We start from the raw sequence: 20,711 nt of genomic DNA, 5'->3' as shown, positions 1-20,711 counted from the left end.
CTCTCTCTCCAAGTATCTGCCCGCCGGTCTCTCTGCAGTCTGCAATTCAGTTGCCATGGCAGCAGCAGCTGTATCTGCGGTGAGGGAAGGAAGCTGGCACCCTCAATAACACGAGACCCCCTCCCTCCGCTGACCCGCAGCTGAACCGGGGCTGAGAGCAGAGGTCGATGCCTCGGAGCGGCCGCGTGACAGTGAGGAATGACAGCGAATGGGAATGAGAGGAGGTAGTAGCGGAATACAGATGGGAAGAGAGGAGGAGATAGAAAAAAAGGGGGGGGACGAGAGACAAGAGCAAATTTAATTACTATCAATGAAGGGATCTTCAAAAAACAAATCGACTGCCAATTTTTCTGTGGGCTGTGTGAAATTAAGGCAGCGTGTAAAATGGATGAAGCTCCGCTGCTGGCTTTCTATCCTCCAGTGAAATAAAAAAATGCCCAGAGCAGAGACGAACAGATTACTTTCATGTGCCATTTTAGGTGTGCCCTTGATATTGTTTGTCTCGCGCGTGCAGATGTGCGTTAAAGGGAGCGTGTTGGTGAGTATGGTACGGGATGAGATGTCAAGTGAGTTGACCTTTGACTGCCCCTGCCAGAGGTCAAGCAGTTTAGGTCAGTGTCCTACATATAACATTACATGTTCTTCTCACCTGGAAAATCAAAGAAACTTCTAAGAACATTGGCATTGACTGATTAAGCTACTGATTAATGCCCAAACTATACTGCCCTACAAAGGCAAAGTGCAGTAACTACACATTTGGTCAAAATTAAGATAAGGTTTGAAATGTGCTTTGTCTCCTGGTTCAGTTTTGTCCCATTTCAGAGGAACAAGAGTGTAAAAATTGCAGTAACTGGCTGCAATGACTAGCTCGTGTAAAAAAACAGTGTTTCAGTGTTTGTGTAGTTACTGCACTTTGCCTTGTTAGGGCAATGTTTGATGTTCAATTCTTCGGAATGGGATGGAGTTACTATGTACATCTTACTTCCTTGAAATCTGACTGCATGAGATGCATGAAAGATAACAAATATAAAACATTGATTACTGCAAATACGGAATACAAAGTAGTGATGTTTGACATTGGCATAGTACATGATATATGACACTGAATAAATATAACCACTAACACAAACTCAAAATTTAAATATAATAAACACGTCACAGATATACACAACGTAAATCCTCCGATGTTCCATTTATGTACGTTTTTTTGTTTTAATTGCATTTAATTAAACAGATTACTGATTCCAAACATGAGAAAAATGTTCTCACAAAATGATACAAAAAAAGACAAATGACCAAAACATATAAAAGTGATTACTCTTAATGTATAGAAAATGTTAACTTAAATGTCATAAATGCTATTTATTAAATGTTCTGAACCTGAAACCTTAATTCTGATCTTTATTTACCTTTTGAATAAGTTATAATCAATAAACGTTACACTTTCAAAACAAACAAAAAAGCCTTTTTCTGAAATGCTGTCTGGGTTGTAAATTACACTTATCTCATCTCATTTCTGATCACAAGCTGTCACTCCTAACAAATATATTTTTTTTAATTGTTCTGTAAAATGCTTTGCATGGTAGTAAAACGGGGCTTATTCTGTTTTTTCATATAAATATCAACTTAAATAAATAGTTAAAGAGACCAAATAAAACATATTATAAATCTACCACTCAAAATATCTTTTTTTCAAAAACATCCCATAGCACAGAAAGAAAATGATGCAAGAGATAAATAATATAAGAATGAATTATCCATAAATCCAAACATGCACAAGCAAATGTCTAGGTGTACAGAAACAGATGAAAGCTGTAATATTTCTAAATTACTAAATACAAAAAAAATATTTCCATCCACTACAAATCACTTGTCTGCAAAGCACCATCTATTCCATCTATTAATTTGGATTATAAACTGAGATCTGCAGATTATTCAATTACCATCAAGCAGTTCATTAGCATCCAATAGTCTGACTGAGGCAAACAGCGCCCTCTGCTGGTCATTTGTTAGCACTTCACCTAGAGCACCTACAACCCAAGAATGTCATAGGCTACATTGTGAAAATGAATCCGAAAATCCATGCCTCACTTCCATATCCATCACAATATGACATATTCTTTAAAATGACATTGCTATCACAAACTTTCCAGTGACTGTGCAGATGGCGCCGGGTTGTGGCTGAGATTGTTTGTTTCTACAGCACGTGCTGCCTGCTGTAGCGTGGTGCCCGAGCAATCTTTTTCATTTGCTTGTTTTCCAGATGTCGTGTCCTCCATATCACCCTGTCCTCGTCCCGGTAGGCTACCCTCCCTCCCTCTCTCTCTCTCTCTCTCGCTCTCCCCGCCCGCAGCAGCATCAGAGACCCTAACCGCATCAGGCGAGATAGCAGATTGGAAGAACAAGGGCTGTCCATCCATCAAACAGGAGAGAGGGAAGCACAGAGACACCAACAGAAAGAAAGTGGAAGAAAAAGAAAGATCATCCAAAGCACTTTTCAATTTAACTGCCGATCAGCACCAAATGTGTAACAAAAAAAATCTATACCTATTGCTAAAAAGGTTTTTGTCAGGCTGTATGGTTTCATAAAGAAACTTTAACATAAACTGAATATTTTTGTTGGCCAAATGGTTCTTTGTAGAAAAAGGTTCTTCAAAAAGAAGTTGACCTTTTAAAGGTATAGGTCACCCAAAAACAAAAAAATAAATAAATTGTGTCCATATAATGGAAGTCAATGGGGGGCAGTGTCGTTCGGTTACCAACATTCTTCAAAATATCTTCTTTTGTGTTCTGCAGAAGACAGAACTCATACAGGTTTGGATTGAGATGAGGGTGAATAAATGATGAAATAATATTTGTTTGAATCTCTAAGAATCTTTGACTCAAAGGTTCTTTATGGAACCAAAAGTGCTTCTTTAATGACATCATTGCAGTGAAAATTACCCTTTGTCGCACTTTTATTTTTAATTCATCCCAAAATGTACTGATAAACATGCTTTTACTCATAATATAATGAAATACAGCAATGCAGAAGTGCTATAAAAACCGTTGTTATGGCAACATCTGTGCTGGCCTATTATGACATCATCACACCACTGCAATGGTTGGACTAAACTATTCTAAACCATCTCGGAATACAATACGTATCCGGTGTGTCTTTTATATAAAAATAAAACAGGGACGATGCCGCAGACTCTCTTGTGCAAACAACCCTTTTGTTCTTGTTTAGTTAAGACACGCTGGCAAACTGAGGCGTGAGCCACACAGTCCGGTGGCTCATGTTTACGCAAACACCTGTTGCAGAGCAGACGCATAGGAGAAGACCTGAAGGACAGCTGCCTGGTCTGGCGGGCTGCGGGTAGTGGCCCTTTGATGGATAGCGTCGACTTAAAACAGGTGTGCGGTGGGAGAGTCCCCTAGACTCCTACCTCATGATTCATGCATGCAGGCTGTGAGTGCGGCAGGCCAGAGAAACACACCGTAATGGAAAACATAACGATTGTCGGTATGTGCGGCACGTGGGAATAGTTTGGGTCATACCTGGGTTGTCCTGCCACTAGCTCGGATTCCAGGACCGTTTTATCTTTCACTTTCTCTTTATCGCTGTGATATAACGCTTCACTTCTCCCTGCATATCTCTGGCACCCCTTTGCTGCATCTGTGTATCGCCCCCTTCCACCCCCCTCCATTCTTAATGCGTTTGTAGCTGCACTCTCGCTCCCTCTCTCTCTCGCCCCAGCACACTCTCCATCTCCATTTCTAATTCCCTCCCTCTATCTCTTCGACTCCCTCTCTTTGTATCCTTCCCCTTCCTCTCTCGCCCACCTTCACGTTCTCTCACTCTCTTTCCGCGCTGATGAATCACCTTCCCCTCCCGTTGAACTCGACTGAATCCGAGGGAAGCGGTAAAGTAGCATCGATCAGAGTCTCCAACAGCCCCACAAGCCACAGCACAGAAAACACAGGGAAACAACAAAACGCCACCGTCGGCTGCGCGCAAGTGCAAGTGCACACGTGTTTCTGCGCGGTTCGCTCTTACATGCGTGTTTAGCGGGCACGGGGGAATACGAAAGGCCGCAAATCTCTTTGGGCCCGGTGTGCGTGTTGCATGCAAATAGATGCGTCATTGCATGACACCAGTCCTTTCCTTATCCTATCCGAGTTCCGGAACACGGCTGGTGCACGGTTGCGTTCACATGTGGGGAATATGTGAAATCCGCACAAAAGGCTATTATAAATCAGTGCACATTTTTTGACCTATAAAACCTGGAACAGGGGAAAAGCACACGGCAGAACAAATTGCTGGCACTTGCAAAACACATGAAACACATTTTTTTTATCATTTTGATTTGCATTGAAATATTTATCAGTATCACAAATATAGCAATTTGGAGGAGATTAACGTGCCAAGTGTTAATATTTTCAAAGCAAACATTGAACGTGGCTGCAACAGGTTGAGAGCATAAAATCCCCCTTAAATGTAACTAATTGCCTCCTCTCTCTTGACCTCACTCTTACACGTAATGAATCATTATGTAGCAAAAAAAGAAACCTTTGACCGTAAATAAGTGGACTAACAGGAAACAAATGTATCAACCCAAAATTAGAGGCCCGACATTTCACTGACACCAGGTTCTATTTCCCCTCTCCATTAGGCCTTCACTGTTCTTACGCGGACGGGTGGCGTTCTCTCCTCTCTTGTTTTGTTCCTAATGTACTGGCAAAGGCAGACTCCATTAGTCCCTGCATGCACCAAACACATTTATGTCCCTCTTTCATTTCCTGCTTTTCATTGCGACATGATACATCAGCACGCTCATAGCAGTGTGAAAAAACCTTTCTGTGAACTTGTAGTTGCTTGTTGAGGGTGAGTGCCACCTGCTGGCCGCAGTTGGGATCGCAAGTTCTTAAAGGCGGTGACATTGCGGACATGAATTCCCAAGAGATCAAACATACATAAAACAAAAAGACAGCCATTTGTTATGGAACAAATCAGATAAGAGATCTAAGTCGCATTCCGACCATTTTCTGACACGGCCAAAAAGGAATTTATGCTGTTTGAGTCATCGACGTGCGCCAATAAGAAAAACTCTTTCTTGAATTCCTTTGTGGAAGTGTGTGTACATGCCACCACAGGCATGTGCTTATTATCACTAATTCCTGCAGGCCTACTTTTTAAAAACAATCAATGTGCTCTTTTAAATGAGTTATGTTGCGTGAGTCGTGAGGTGGCGGGGGACATTGACAGATCACGTTAGACAGTCGGATTGCAGGTTGTTACGTCCCCCCTGTCACCAGCCTCATCTGTCTGGGTGGTGGCCGTACCTGCGAGGCACCGAGCGATCCTCCTACTGCCGGGATCACACGGAAACGCCTGCCAAATGAAGCCGCCCAGTCTTGCTCAACTCAGCGCGTTTTGGCACCGTGATGGTTACGGGCCTTGATGAAACGGTGTGAAGCCGCAGGAACCTGGGAATTATTCGCCAGCTACGTGTGAGTTCAAGGAGCGAGTTGCAACAAAAGTTAAATTGGCGACGGCATCAGAAATGTACGTTTTGGCTTTACAAGAAAGCACATTCAGGCATGTGCATGTTACATGTATACCTGTGTATACTGCTTATTAACTGTTCACTCAAACACATGAAAGGGATAGCTCACCAAAAATAAAAAGAATTGTCATCAAAACCTGTATAAGACTTTTTCTTCTTTGGAACTCAAAAGAAGATGACTCAGTGGTTCATGCAATGGAAGTCAATAGGGGCCAACGTTGTTTGGTTACCAACATTCTTTTGAATATCTTATTTTATGTTCTGCAGAAGAAAAAAGCTCATAGAGGTTTGAAATGACATGAAGGCAAGTAAATGCGCAAACTTTGCACATTTAACGTTTAGCACCGTTCAGTTTTCTTGTAAATGCAACAAGATTTGCATTTTAATCCAATTTTGTGTTAAAATGAAGTCAAGGAATGATAAAAAAGATTGATTTTACTTTTGGCTAATGTATCACACAGGTAGAAGGTCAAGTCAAGTCAAGGCGGTGGTTATGCATGTTCAATGCAGTACAGAAAACGCACATACTGTGCATAGCATGCATACTGCAAAGTGCAGAAATAGTAAGAGGTGCATGTTATTCTATCTGTGCAGAAAGGCATGCAAGCAAGCACACACACAAATTCATTCTCAGGCAATTATTGCTTTGACTAAATATTGCCCCCTGCAGGTCAAACGTGACAATAACACATCCAACATTTCTCCTGCCCAGTACCAACATTTGCTTCTGCATTGAGAAATGCTGGCATTAAAAATACCACCGCTTTATTTCACCCACTATATCAGAACGTTAAACTTCTCACGTCGCAGCGAGAGAACACCGAACCGTCTCTCGCAAACCCGACTTGAATTAAAGCAAGTCACGACTCGAAGAAATTACGACCATTAAATTTTAAGTGTAGAAATTTGTAGAGAAACGAATGCACAGTGCCGCCCCACCCCCACTGCCGGGCTTGCAGATGCTTTATGGCGGGCAATTCAGCTACAGCTGCTATCTGCACCATCTCAGGAATGACCGCGCTTGGAATCAAGTGCAATAAACCAGACTGGAAGAGCAGGGGGGAGAGGAAACAAAAGAGTACTAGTCCGTCTGGACGACCATTTAGGGGGAAAGAAGGAGGTGGGTCACTGTCCTCTTTTTTCCCCCCAAACAGTGTAAAGAAAATGCCACACGCATTCACACAAACCGGTGAGAGCAAAACTTGTTGTTTGTTTTCACAGGCCAAGAAGGATAGAGGACCGAGTTTTCCACACTACTTGCTTATACACAGTGGAGTACGGCCTCAATCTCATTCACGTTCACGATTCGCTCTTTTCTTTGGCTTGTATTGGGTTTTGTGTCCTGGGCCTCCCGAAATCCCCTCCAAAGAGATTGCGAGCTGTTATTTATGTCTCCCACCCTAAAAAGAGTGCTTTATAGCTCACGTCAAGAACAAGCAAAGGGGGAGAGAGGCGTAAGGATGAGCTACTGAAAGAAAGCGAGAGAAGGAGTGAAAAGGAATAACCCTGTACGATTAGAGTCAAGCCATAGATAGATAGGCTGAAACCAACAATCACCTGGTTTAGAGGTAAAAGACAGAATCACGTTGAAACGCTCAACTTGCACTGCACATCTGACTGAAAGTGACCCAATGCAGGTGTAATGCGTCTGTCACACTCACAAACGCACACCATCAGAAACCAGCAGCTGCTCCGACTCGTTAAATAACAGTTTTTTTTTCAATTATTTCATTTTTAATTTAAATTACTCAAGTTTAAAATGCATTATTAAATGGTTTACTTTTCAATAGTCATAATAATAATAACAAAAATGATGATTTTTATTATTATTATTATTATCATCATCTTAATAATCGTAACAAATTATTATAATGTATTATTATTATTACAAACAACAGTAATAATAGTAACAATATTATTATTATTATCAAAAATATAAAAATATTTATACGAAAACTACCAATGCTTATAAATACTATTATAAATACTAATAACAAATTGTATCATTATCAATAATAATATTGATCATTTTTTTATTTGTTGTTGTTGTTGTTATTCATGTTAAATACCATTTATAAATACCAAAACCAAATAATTTCTGTTGTTCTGTAATATGTGTCATTTAGTTTGTATCCGCATTGTAAAGCATCCTATTTTATTAGGCATAAACATTATTATTTTTTACAAATATTCTTTTGCTAAAATATAACTATTATTATTATTATAATTAGAATTCTAGTGTGTGTGGGTGGATGCGTTTAGCAAGATTATACCCAAATCATGGCAATAAAGGTGATTCACACACACACACCAGGAATCATAAATCTGGGTGTGTGAAAGTAGGCCCAAAAACACATGAAACAGACATGTGTTGTGTTTAGACTGGGCCCAGATGTACCTGCCTGCAGCTGAGGGGGTTCAGCACCGCCTCCTCCCTCGACCTCCCTACAACCACTTAGAAAACAATACCTGAGCTCTCCATGACACACAAGACACGCTGTAGCTGCAGGCAGGAGGCTGCCAACCACAAGCAATCCAAAAGACTCCCACTGCAACGCGGTAGGCTCGCGCTAACAATGTAACAACGGTAACAAATACTGAAACAACACACTGCCTCCAATGCTACGCTATCCTCGTGTCAGAGCTGAACACAAAGCTACTGAAACCAGAACATCACATTTTACCGCATTACATCACAATTGCATTCTTGTCCCACTTCTGGGCTACGCTGAGAATGAATGGAGGGTGGATGGTGAACGCCCACAGGTATAAAATCAACACTTCTCCCGACAGTGCTCGAGTCCAGACTGTCTAAGTGCTCTGAGTGGGTTTAACGTTTCAATGACTCATTCTCGATGCGTTAGGATGTCCTCTTCAGTATCACGGAGCGATTCATCAGCTCAGCATCATTCGGCGGGTCAAACGCAGGTGCACCTCCTTTGAGGCCACAGAGAGTATTCTGTAACATTTTCACTTATCAAAAAAATGGAGGAGAATCAAGGTACATCCATCAGAGCTGTACAATAAAGCCAAGAATATAAACATAACTTCATCACTGCCAGTACAGAGCGTTCCAGATATGGAACTCTTGACATTGGCATCAGACACTTTCACAATAGACTACAATGCTGTTATTATAGTTCTTCTTTTTATATGAATTTATCATGTCATAATAAATAAATGTCATTATAGCATTTCAGTCATTCATAACCTTTAAATGATTGTACAAATACACAAACGACTCATTTTGGTATCTGACATTTTCAATATTCGTTGTCTTTGATCACGTGAACCAATTAATGTACAATATTTTTGTGTGAAAACGGAATATAATTGTAGTAGATTTAAATAAAGACCGCCAGCCTCCAAACAGTCATTTTGAAATGTCATGATCAAAATACATACAAAATAAATTCATTAATTATTCCTCACAGGGTTAAATGAAATGGTGACGCATATACAGAAATAAACTTTCAAAAAATCTATTTCAAGCGCCTACAGTAAAACTCTAAGAGGCTTCAGGAGTGACATATTTCAACAAATTCAAGTAAACTAAAATAAAAGATGATGGTGACCTCCGATGGATCCTCAACCAACCATTCCCCAGTTCACCAGAACCATGCGTACACAGAAAAGAGAAAGACACACACGTGTAAACAAGTGCGTAAACCCCGTGCCCGAATGCTCTGATTTACAGCAAAGTAAACGATTTAAGCAGCACGTCTCGCTCTAACACCTAAACACATGACAGGCCTCTCATAAATAAGGTTAGCCAGAGCCTCCAGTGTAATTTACACCTACACTATCTCTTAAACTAACATGTAACAGGTTCATCTGCCATATTTCAGCACCACAGGCTGAGAACCCGCCCGGAAAAGATGAATGAGCTGGACGGGCATTAAGAGAGAGAGAGAGGGATAGAGAGAGAGTGCAAATGTGCAGTTATGAGGGTTGGGGCGAGTGAACTTCAAAGGCCTCAAATGGATCTGTTTTCGATGTGGTGGGCATGTTGGCTGCACGCAGGCCCATCACAGGCTAAGCTTACGCTCCTGCGAAAGCGCTCCAGGCCTGAGGCACAAGCATGGCAAGCTGCGGTAACGTCTGACAGCAACATCAAGGCTTCACATCTCCCATCATAAATCCTGCTGCCCTCATTCTTCTTTTCTCATACGGCGAAATGCATCTTTGTCCCATAAGGGTGATTTATTCCGGAGGAACTATACGTTGCACCAATCACTTCACAGTATGGGACCCTGTGTAAAAGAGGAAGAGAAGAAATGCAGAGGCCGTATCTTCGCTCGAATCTGGATCCAATTTAAAGTAAAGTAAACCTGGTTAAGTGAAAATCTCTGAGATTTATATCTAAATAAATAATAATTAAATAATTAATTTGCGCTAAAAAATGTATAACTGCATGTGATAAAGTACCACTGATTCTAATGAGACATAAGAATGCCCTCAGACATCAAACTATGTATGCCACCTAGAGGCTGAATTAGGAACTGCAATATAAACAAATAAAGGAGACCCCAGAGAGACTTTAAAACATTTTTATAGGTTATACAAGCTTATGTCTGTACAGTATAGCTTATATTTCCCTCAGCTGTGAGACCATGACCACATGTCAAATAAAACCTTTAACAATGAATTTATTTGTACAGAATTTAGTGCTCTCAATCCACTAAAAACTGCACTTCACAACCTCACAAGACCCATCAGAAGCACATTTAGGTTTTAACTCAACCCTAAAGAAAATAAATAAATGTAAAATATTTGTATCGCCATACACTCTTAAAAATAAAGATGCTTAAAAGGTTCTTCTTTTAGAATCTGAAGAACCCATTTGGACAAAAAGTTTTCTTCTATGGCATCGTGAAACACCTTTGTTTAAAGTGTAATGTGTACAAACCATACGAATACATTATTCTCAGTGGATAGTCTTCTTATTCACATTCGGATTTCTTTATTTAAATCAACATATGGCCTTGGGGTTATTCGGTTCTATCTGATATTTTTGTCAAAACCGAGTTATTCACATATTTTTATTTTGTGACAACTTTTTGGGACTTTTTCAGAAAACAAAAAGGTTTTATCTGCAAAGTCAAGTCTTAAAACTGCTTAGAATGCAGATAGCACCTTATACTTCCAAGGCGACGATATATTGTATTGAGTGAGCAATAAATACGCAATTGACGGTCTTTCTTTGATTATGATAATCAGAAATATTTGAAAGAAAAATAAATATAATTTATTTCTGGCTTTGCTTCTATCAATTTGAGGTAAATTCAAAACTGAGCGAGCTCTTGAACAAGATCCAGTTTGTCATAAAACCCTAGACACAAGCACACTTCCTAGACCCTAAAACAGCAGCGAGCTGCACACCTAAAGATTTGCATGAGGCCCTTAAACCTGCTGAACTGAGTGTGTTCATTCAAAGCATTTTACAGCCAATTGCCACTTTAGCGCCATGAAAATAAGCATAAACGCCACAGCTGAAAATGGAAATTAATGAAGGCAGTTGCTAGGTTACCGAGCGCACATCCTGAACAAATTATTAATTTGAGACTCAACGATACATTACTTACAAATTAATGTTTAGATATAACCATTCAATATGACATGTAGGCTGTGTAGAATCTGTTCGAGCTGTTAGTTTAGGAGGAGAGATACACTGTATAGTACGTTATAAATAATCTGCCTGTCATCTGTGCGAAATGTATGAATAAGTTCACTCTTCAACTGCTTTTGTGGTTTACATGGGAAAATTGTGGGGAAAATGAATTACAAGTAAACCGATGAAACACATCTTGTTCTAGTGTTTCCCAAACTCTTAAAAAACTCTTTGAATACATTTTAAAATTTACATTATATAAAACGTACATTCCTTTTATTGAAATTGATTTTTTTCCTCAAAAAAATAACAAAACAAAGTTTTAAGATATATCTTGATGTTATTTTCAGCTATTTTGAAACGTTTAACAAAGCAAAATGAATATCGAAGTACACCCACGTAAGTTCCTCAGTTACACCCAGCTGGGTCACTCACTCATTCATTCTAATGGAAATACAAAACCCAAGGTTCCAGTTCCCACCATTGCATCCAGCACCTTCTCTGCTCACAAAAACAAAAAGACACAAACCCTATGACAGGACCCACCCCAGCGAGTCTTAACCACAAGACCATCTTGAATGTCTGCTGTGAGAAATTCTCCCCAGCACAGAGGAAAACAACAGGCCTCATCACAGGGGTCTTAATTCTGAGAAACACAGCCTTGGATCTGACACTGTCCAGCTCAATCCAAATTGTCGTCCCATCTGTAACAGCTGGATGTCAGCTGGTTTAAAGCGAAGAACATTTGGGTTGGGTCCATCCTAAACAAATTCCTGAATTCAGGTTTGAACGAGATTCAAAAATCACAAATCGAGCCCCCTTTACCAGTGTCATTGTGAAGACTGAGCAAACACACCATCATGAGGATGCCAAGAGGACAGACGTAATTCCCAGACGGAGCATCTGGCCAACTGCGGACCTTCAACCCAGCGTCAATAAACAAAGCAACCCCCACCTCTGGAAATGTTCTTCACAAAAACAAACATACCTGTGGCTTGAGACTAGGTGAGCTATGCTACTTGGTTGGAAAAGAGTGAGGCGTTTGTTCAAAAACATGACATCCAAAAATACAAAACGTGCTGAAGACACAGATAAAAGGCCAATAGAAATTCCGACGCTGCTGTTACCAATCAAATTCTTTGATTTATAAGGCTTACCAAACCCTCTGCTTATTTAAACAGAAACACAATTTTGATCCTGTATTAGACGTGAAAGTTTAAAATCATCATTTTGGCTCTACAAAGGTTGAATAACAATTTGTTCAACCAAATAAGTTCATTTCGATGTTTAAGACTTTTTGTCCGGAATGGCAAAAGATGCCTTAGTTGTTTTGTCATTTTTATTAGTTTACCAAGAAGACTATGCCTTAAGATGGCTCTAACATACCTCCATGCTCCCTACAAATACAACAATTCTTGTGCTTGATTTACTTTTATTTTGGCATTTGTTTTTTAAAACCTAGATTCAACCCACTGATAAATGTGTTATATCTCTGAAATAGAATTGAATATTCATTATTTCATCATCTCCGTTTGAGACCAGAATTCGTTTTCTATTCTTTATTTAACTAAATAACAAAATTAACAGAACACGGGATCAATAAAAAAGCTTTCACACCCTTCAATGGCTTTGGCATCGGTTCTCATTGATGTTCAAGCGCCCTCTGGTGGCAGCACTTACATCACAACACTATGACATTTTTTTGTAAACATAATTGTATGGGATCCGACAACATTTATTAAAATTGTACAGTTATTTTATATACTAAATACTACTTACTATTCATAAACTTCATAAACTGTTGTTCTCTTTATCATAAAAAAGATGACTTGGTAAATTAAATTACATAAATTATGACTGTGGCTTACTAAGGATTGAAGCAACTTTACTATGTTTTCTGAAACTATGATCACCATTACTTTCTTGCAATTTAATCAAATAATGTATTAAACCAAATACATATAAACCAAAATACTGTACTTGGCAAATGAGAATTTGACCTTCGATCTCAACTTTTAACTGAACTCCTTCGCTTCTTATGCTGCTAACCAAGTATTTTACAATTTTGCAAGCATGTTTGATGGGAAAGTTTCTACATAATTTACATTATTACACAAGACAGCCGTGTTCAACTACATTAAACTCACTTAGCGCCCTCTTCCGCTCGTCCTGCGCATTTTTGATAATCAAAAACATTTTCACTCGAATGATCAAATGACGAAAACCTATTGAAAATTTTAAATACCCTGCGTTTTTGTATTAAAAAAGCATAGATCCACGTATTCACGATAAACAATATTTAAGATAGAGCCTATCTTAAATGTAATATTTTTAAATCGCATAAATGTTTATTATAATTACGTAATGTATGAATATTAGGCTTCATTTTATGACATTTTATTCCGGCCTCCCCGCTGAAAAAGCGATAGAAGTCAGAATTACAAACATCAAATAAAAATAGGAGTGCATTACATCCACCGTGGCTATTTACAAGAGTGAACATGCCCATAAGTACTCCATCCGTCTTCATTCACAAGCTCATAATTCTGTATAGAGGCATTCGGCCGACGGTGCCAACTCATTGATATACTAACAGACGTATTTCAACGAATCCCAGACCGATCAAACTGGACGATAAACACGCTTAAACTTGTATTTCACGTAACAGTTTATTGAAATAACCTTTATATGTTGAATCAGATTGCAAACATTGGATCGAATGCGATTCCTATTGAAAAAGCAAGAGGGCGGTCTAAAACAGACAGGCCTGTGGAAGAAAGGCTGTGGTTTCAAAATATCACAAAGGTTTTAAAATATAAAACTAATCCGACAAGCATAAGGATGTGCATACACACATATGAACGAGTATCACTCCATTAACATTTTTGTTTTCATTTTTTTAAACAAAAGGCACAGGTACACATTAAACGGTATTGTGAAACACGTCCATCATTGTTATGATCGTCTGGGGTTGCATTGGCAGGACTGATTTCATATAACCATAAGACATTACTGCAGAAGTTAAATGTTGACTAGGCCTGTCTGTATGTTGACAGAAATTGCAAACTGTGCATTTAAAAAAATACAAATTACTTGCATCATTTGTTTGCAGACACCGCTTTAGTCATATAACACTTTGTCAAATCATAAAATAGAATTCGCGCAATTTTAAACGGAGATTAACGTTGCACCGCAAATTACAGACTTAGTTGTTTTCCACATACCTGTTTGTTCCACCTGGTGGTGACGCCATATTGAGAAGTCACATGACCAACCGATTACCGAAGAAGTAAATTGATCGTCGCTCTCACTTTGGGAATAAATGTGAAAGAGGTTCAAATGGAAACGTTTGTTTGTGTGTGATGCCGTGTCCACAGAACAAGTTGCTTTTATACGTGGAAATTTAGGGAGAAATTAGCATAACAAAGTTCAGAATGTATATTTGTCTTTTACTTTTCATGCAAAACCTGATGTTCCGTGTTATTCAAAGTTTTTTATGTTGCATGAGTCAAGTCAACTTTATTTATATAGCGCTTTTTACAATTTTCATTGTTACAACAGCTGTTCAAGAAAGCATTGACTATAAGGAAAAAATATAAGGTTATGCAAGCCGAGACAAAAAATGTGAAAACTAAGCACAGGGGCCATCACCTAGAACCACACGCCCAAGATAAGGAGATGGAAGCACAGGTCAAATATAAAAAAGACTTTAAATTCCTATACGCCGTGTTGATTAAATACAGTTTTAAGATAGATATGTTAGTTAGAAATACTGTAAAAACAAACGTGTTTTGCTTACATAATTTCTACATAAAAAATCCTGAAATGTTGTTAATTTCCTGTTGTAATTAAGGGTGATGTGATGTGATATTTCTTTTTTCTCCCAAAATCCTATTTTTATTAATTGCAATTCATTTTTTTCGATAGTAATTTTTAATTTTCAACTAGAGGTTAAACATAAAGGGGCGGTTTCCCGGAACGGGGTTGAAGCCTAGTCGCAGACTAACTTAAATGTTTGAGGTATCTTAATCGAAAACAACAATCTTAAAATACGTCAGTGGGATTGTTTTGTCTTAAGACGCCCACCAGTAATGTTTTTTGTAACGCATGTTTTTAAAAACAATTTGAATATCCTTATTTAACCAAGGCCGTATTAGTTTCAATTCATCTCTGTCTGGGAACCCCCCAAAGTTAATTGAAATTAGGCCTACTGAAGTTCCCTATTTAAACACAAATCCTATAATTTAATAATTAAAAAGGGAACAGCAATTAATATATTGTATTCTTTCCAGCATTTAATCACATAAACCCTTATTCTGAGAACAAAGCTAAACCCTTCATTAGACAGCAACCTTACATCATGTGCTTAAAACATGAAAAAAATGTAATTTAAGTTTGTGAGTTGTCTTTAAACCCAGAATACAAAACCAGTGACAGTGTGAACAAACATTTTCCCAACTGGACTTTTGATCCACAACTTGAAATAGCCCTTGTTACAACTTTCCTGTGTGACAACTTGCCCCTGCCCATTCTATAAATACGGTGTCCCTGAACATTAGACCTCTGACCCCTGTGGTGCTTGTGGACTAAAAGGGCCCCTCCTCACCTGAATTTATGATGAGGAACTCGAAACAGCAGGACGTTGTAGAAGCAGTAGTCTGGCTCCAGCAGGGCAGTAAGTGGACCCAGCAGTGCCACTGTTGTTTCCGGTCACCCCAGACCCCTTCAGTTCTTTCCATGGCCATATCCTACACTAGGCATAAACCATTGGGCAACAAACAGATGAGCTCTACCCATAAAGCCAAGCTTCTGGTGACCTTGCTGTTGCCAAGGTAACACATCTGTCATACATTTTCACATAGTTTGGCATTCATTTAAAAGCATCATTTGGGGTTCCTGAGACTCGTTTGAATTGTTTATGACTTAATATATGTGCAGTCAAGAAACCTTTTCAAAAAACCAAATAAGATGTTTTTATATACAGTATATTAGAATTTTTATGTGGGTATTTTTTTCATAATAGAAAACAATCATACAATGACAATCCAAATGAATTTTGGAGTTGCTCATCACACATGATTACTCCATAACACAGATACTTCTTTATAGCTAAAAATAAACATTACAGTTTGCATCACCAGCAGAACAGATTTGCTGCTGCCTGTTTCCATCAAATATCCTTTGTGTTTGTTAAACATTTGGAGACCTATCCCATAAGATGTGTGGCTCTGCATAGAGGGCTAAAGGAAACCAGGTGTGTACACGTTGAACTCCAGAGGTCAGGCAAACATGCAACACAAATTTTTATGTACTGTTTTTACTCACGCTCTTCTAAAGTTTGCTAATCAAACGCAGTGTGCTGAAGCGGTTTGTAACATTCTGAACACCAGCACAGCAACTCTTACATCTGTTCCAAACAAATAAATATAAACCGTTGTGGAATATAAATCCTTTGCGGAAATGCTGTGGGACTTTTGAGAGAGAGAGAGAGAGAGAAAGACAGAGATGTGAGCATCTGGTGAAGTTTCCAACTGCTCACTACAGTGTGATGGAAAGTGGTAGGAGAGGTTTTTCAAAAGGTTTATTCTTGAAAGTGAATATATAGGCAGATCTTTACATTTATGCATATGCACAAAGGTACAGTTTAGTAAACATGCACTATCCCTGGTAGTGGGACATTTGGTCACAATGTATGGGGTAAGTTGTCCCAATGCTTAAACTGACTGTTGTTCAGTGAAAAATAAATTCAGTGTCTTTTTCTAGTAAAATACTGTACCTAATAAGCATTATGGTACTTATAAAACTGCAAAAAAAGTCAATGTATTAACATGTTATATGTAGCCACAGGAAAAAAAATAAGAGACATTAAACATTAGATATTTAATTACAGAAAAATCTAATTATTTCCAGTATTTCTGAATTTAATATTTTGATATATGTGTTAAGGTAAAATTATGATTTTTGTTTTAATTTGTGAACTACTAACAATATTTGAAGAGTGTTCCAAAATTAGCTTTTAATTGTTGTGTTTATTTAGTCCAACAAATTTATAAAAGTAAAAAGTTATACAGTGCAATGTTATTCTACGGTGTTATTCTGAGGATAAATACATTTAGATTACCTAGACATTCCTTAGAATACAAGGTTTTTATTTTGAGAGTTTCCGTGTGTCTGCCCTGAAAGCCAGCGGATTACACGGGTATTCACTAGAGAAATCCTTCCCGCAAACATCAGCCCTCCTAAAAGTGAAATCAGTCATCCTCTGACACTTCACAATTGAGATGCATGAGATAGTTCTGCGTTTCCATCAGACAGATGTGCCCGATCCGCTCTCTGCCAGCTGGGTTGGGGTGCACATGAGCGTTGTGTGCTTGCTGTTGGATCACAGAGCCCTCTGGTTTCAAACTCTGCCAGAAAATCACACAGTGTTCTCTGGGGGATGCTGTAACTCAAGTCTCCATTGTGCCATGTCACGGTTATGCGGCCTATGCTCAAGTCGGAACGCCATGGGTTAAAACGAGTGGCGGCGAGCCAGCATCTGAACGTGTCTTTCTTGAATGTGAGTGGATTAGCACGCTCCACACATCCAGCTTAGCCAGGAAACTCAAGAAGACTTTTGAAGCAAAATAGGCGCCGATAAGTTGCTGTCATAAATTAAAGAACACATGCTGAACAAAAACAACCCATGGTCTTCCTAGTCTAGGGGCATGATGGGATGCAGGAGAGGCCAGCAGGTGGGCACATTTGGCCGACCTTTACATTCAAAGCCTGTAGTATTTAAATAAATTGGCTGTTATGTGAGAAACAGAGACGACTATCTTTTACATTAAAATCCTTGAGGTTGTAACTTCTATATCCTCCTTGTGCAGACTCGAAGGAGTATTTCCACCATCTTAAACACATACACAAGTGTGTAATTTCAGACTACATTGCTGAAACGGTTACTGAGATTAAACTGTGCCGGTCGTTTCAGACGTACCACGATCGGCGCAGACTTAAATATGCATTAAATAACAGTCATTCTGAGAAAACTGGTGTAATACTACTAAGTGTAAAGCAATTGAAACCTGAATCGAGATGGGAATTTGTTCTAGTATGATGGGCAGTATCAGCAGAGCAGTCAATTTTTATGCTGGAGGAGGTCACGCACACCACATTTAAAGACAGATGTGACATAAATCACATAAATAAATATATAAATGTGAATATGCAATTGTGGTGGCCAATGTTGTACTGTGAGAGAATGAAGCGCTCTACAACATTGAAAAAACATCCAGAATTTTGTTAGTTCAACAACTTCAGCTCCTCCAAAAGGCCTGACATTATGTGACATAGTGTCTCTCCATCTTCCTTATGTCCCTAGTGAAAATGAATTTACGGTCTAATTACAGAACACGGCAGGCGTTGAACGACCACAAATCAGCCATCATTAACAAATTGCAGAAAACTGCCATTTTGTAATTGAAGTATAGATCTGAATCGATATTTAAAAGTCCCAGTGGGTTTCTGAGTGTGTGGCGCTATTCTATTGGACATCTCTGGAAGATGGAAGATGATAATATCGCTTTTTCTAATAAATGCACAAAACAAAACCTTGTTGTATGCAGACATCAAGCATTTGATTCCTGGGGAAAAATGATGTTAAAGGGACACTCCATGCAAAAATTCTGTCATCAATTACACATCCTCTTGTTGTTCCAAACCTGTACACATTTCTTTGTTCTGCTGAGCACAAACAAAGATATTTGGAAAAAATTAGCAAACTGACTTTTCTGGGACATCATTGACTACCATAGTAGGAAAAATTTAAATGGTAGTCAAATGTGCCCTAGATAAAATACCCAGAAATGTCCCAGAAATGTCAGTAACTAAAATTTTCCAAACATCTTTTTATGTTAAACAGAACAAAGACATTTATGCAGGTTCGTAAAAACTTGAAGGTGAGTAAATGATGACGGAATTTTCATTTTTGGTTGGAGTATCCCTTTAATAATAAATGCAAATTTTTACATCGGATGCACAGCTACCACCAATCTTAAAGAAAGTATTAAAATGAATATTTATGATTTGCATGCCTAGATTTTTATAATTATGTCCTTAAGGGATGTAATATTTCAACTGGAACTCCTTGTGCGGCGCGTAAATAATACATACAAAGCTAATTTAAAGAAGCCCATGAATCAGTTTATAGAGTAATATACACTGACGTTTACTCTCTGATCAGTCCGGCCCGCCAAAGCTACAGCACCAGAACCTTCATATTTAGGATTCGGTTCTAATAAGCTGTATCTTCTCTCCTCCTGCTGAACATCCTTAGGATACCAAAGATCCACCGTCGATGTCGTCCGCCGCCCCACCCTATCGCAGCTTTTACCTCTGGCCTGTTAAAAATGATATCAGCTCGTGGAGGGCGAGCATTAGCATTTGCATTTTATTGGAGGCATGGAGATTTAGGGCCGTGGATACATCAGCTCTGAGCAGACAGAATTAGTTAACAATGCATTATCTGCCTTTTATGGCTGCCATAATTCTCTCGCTCCCCCGGCTAAGGGAAGAGATGGGGGTGGAAGAGGACTGGACATAACAGCAGACAGCTCGCTCTGCGGTGGGGGCTGTCGGTAGACGCCGGGCTTTGTGTCTCAACGCTTTGCTGCACATTAAACGCGATTGCAGATGCGTGCGTCGCTGCGGCATCGCTGATTGGTGAGCGGAGAAACCGCAGAGCGAAGTCATCAAGGGTGTACAGCTCGAATGGTGACCCAATATACAACAGCGGGGCGATAAGCGGCTCGAAAAGGTCACGTGTAACGACAGGACCTTGTGTTCCTAATGATGGCGCACATAATCTCGCACTAAAATTCAGCAAAATTTTGGTGTAATGGGGCATGGTTGGTACTTCAGGCAATTATAGGTTGGCAAAGAGACGTGGTAAACCCGCCACACATCTTCCAAACTGTTCTTCCGAGGGCTACAGAATCTGCTTGCTGATCCAAAGAATGGGATGGTGTGATTGTGTGTGTGTGTGTGTGTGTATAAAGGTGGTTTGGACGGTGATGCAGTGTGGATCAAACACACTGCTGCAGTCTTCCCAAACTTCAGCCCTCGACCACAGCTGTTCAGTGGTCCCCCTGACGACCATCTATTTGAGATTATGCGCAGCAAAAACTCATCAGACCACATTCATCCCGGAAATCACACACACGGACTCCGTTCACCGCTCACTGGATTTTTTGCCTCAGCAAACATATTAAGCGTGCAAGATGTGCTTTTTTCGACTAGTAGGTTTAGCTGGGTTAAAATGACTTAAGTCAAACCCTAGGGTTTACGCACAAACTCAAAATATTTTTTATTTTCTTTTGTTTTAGCTTTAGTCATTTATTTTTCGACTGAAACATGGTTTCATTCTTTAAGGCCCTCTCTATAAACTGTTAAAAATCCAGTAATCATTTTTTCACCCTTATGTTTTCCATACAATGGAAGTGAATAGGGACTGAGCTTGTCGGTTCTAAACAATCTGTCTAACATCTTCTTTCATGCTCCACAGAAAGAAT

The sequence above is a fragment of the Barbatula barbatula genome, assembly GCF_947034865.1.
Source record: "Barbatula barbatula genome assembly, chromosome: 17".
NCBI lineage: Eukaryota > Metazoa > Chordata > Actinopteri > Cypriniformes > Nemacheilidae > Barbatula > Barbatula barbatula.
Note: the sequence above shows the minus strand (reverse complement) of the source record.